The sequence below is a fragment of the Corvus brachyrhynchos genome, unplaced genomic scaffold (genome assembly GCF_000691975.1).
Source record: "Corvus brachyrhynchos isolate BGI_N302 unplaced genomic scaffold, ASM69197v1 scaffold11, whole genome shotgun sequence".
In the NCBI taxonomy this organism is placed as follows: domain Eukaryota; kingdom Metazoa; phylum Chordata; class Aves; order Passeriformes; family Corvidae; genus Corvus; species Corvus brachyrhynchos.
This window is the reverse complement of record NW_008236965.1, coordinates 167,343-169,518: the sequence shown is the minus strand read 5'-3', so window position 1 is coordinate 169,518 and position 2,176 is coordinate 167,343.

The window sequence follows — 2,176 nt, the reverse complement described above, 5'->3', positions numbered from 1 at the left end:
AAATTACCTGCAAAGTGTAGGAGATGGAGAAGCTGTACAATTTTATATAGTGCAAGGAAAGAAGGGTTTTCAAGCAGCAAATGTTACTGGGCCTGGAGGTATTCCAGTCAAAGGCAGCCGTTATGCACAAAATTATAAACAATATCCATCCCAGCAACTTCCCTACCCGCAACCTACTTTCCCCTTTTACCCTATACCCAGTATGAACCCTTTCCTAAGTTTACCCCATCCCCAATTTATTCCTAATCTGTTTTTCACCCCATGGCTTCCCTATATAATTCCCTTTCCCCACAATTCCTCTCCGATACCAAGGTGGGGATGAAAAAGGGGAGGGAAGAAATTAACTATTGTTGTTTAGAGTTCCAACAGGTACAAATGGAAGAAACCCTCTCCTGCCTCAGTTTCCCCACAAAGCATGCTCAGAGAGTCCTGTCTCCCTTCTGCCAGCACTAAGATGTTCCAGAAGAAAAAAAAATCTGTTTGGACATTTAGAGACTCAGGAGGGTGGCTTGTTTTCTTTTGAAATTGTTATCTTATGTTCGTCCAGTTCTTTCCAATGTTAAGTTTTAAATCTCTTTTAGTTAAAACAAAAGGGTGAAGTGTTGGGGTTCCTCCACCCTGGTGTGGGGTCCAGGGGGAGGGGGACCCTGGAGTAGAGGCAGGGCTTACGGAGTTTCCCTACTCCCCGGTCAACCTTGTTCCTCATTGGTTGTTTTGTGTTCCCCTGCCCGGGAAGGACCGTGCTGGTCCCATGATGGACACAGTTCTTGGGCTGCACCGCGGCCATGTGGCTGGAAAATAAACATCTCTGAAAAACATCTAGCAAGAATCAGTCCCTATTTTTCCACGGGCGTCGCTGTCTTACGCATGTTGCAGTAATCCCCGCTGCAACACCTCTCAGCCACCAAGTGGAACTGCTCCCTCAGGAAGGTAAAACCCTAAAGCTTGACAGTTGAAAAAATTAGGTGTTAGGAGAGGGCTTGTAGCAAGCTTTGGTTTTAAATTATTCTTTTAAATACCATGCGAAATTGATCTGTGCTCTTGCTGATGACACGAATAAGGGAAGTGTGTTATAAAATATTAGTGTAGAAATAGCTTTCAGTTACTTACTTTGAAGAATACATTCTGATACAGAATAACAAATGGGTAACAGGCAAAAAGCTCAATTAAGCGAGATACTGTTCAAGGTTGTGGCTTAAAGAATAAAACACATTCCAGCTCTACAGTGGCAGGAGGATACTATGTATCCATTGCACCAATTTTTAAGCTTAAAGTTCTGTATGTTACTGCCTCTAATTGTCTGAGACTGGTGAGTTCACAAATACACTGTCATTTGTGACTGATATCATAGGACATTCTGCTAATACAAATTTACATTCAAATAGGCCTATAATTTAGCATATATTTTATCTGAATATCAATGTGCTGGTTTTAAAAATCCATACATCTTTCCATAGGTTTTAATTCATACATATTTCACACAAGTTGGATATTTAAAAATACTGTCGTCTGGTGAATCAGTGAAATAATGTATATAATATATATTATATACATATAATATAATAATATATATTATATAATTATATATAATATATCTATTATATATATATAATTTGTGTAATGGTATTAAAAATGTATTTCTTTGGTTTTCACTATTCTTCAAACATGAGTTTGAAAGGTACATATTTAATTTACAGCTTCATCTATAATCTGTATCTCAAATACTTATGCTCTTCAAATAACTTCTGCAGTTCTTTGCATTCTTTGCTCCCATCACCATTCACCAGGTTTCTAAATTTTCTACCCATTCTGTAGCTAACGAGGAAATCACTTGGCATTCTGTTCTGCTGTCTGCTGGCAGACAAGACAGACTGCATCTTCAGTTTTGTTGAAATAATCATGTTAGCTTACCCTCTTTAAAGAAAGGATTTTTCTCACCTAGATCTTTTCCACACAGCCGGATTAGGGAGTGACCCAGCAGTTCTGTTGGTACATTTGGTGTACTTGCAGTCATTGATAGCCCAAAGTACAGTGGGAAGTGCTCACATCTTAATCTGTCCGAGCTGCAGCCAGACAGCATCCTTGGCTGGGCTGTGACTCAGACTTTGAGGCTGAGGAGGACCATCAATTCCCCTTTCTGATTTCCTGAGGGCACTGTTAAACACGGAGCTGTTGC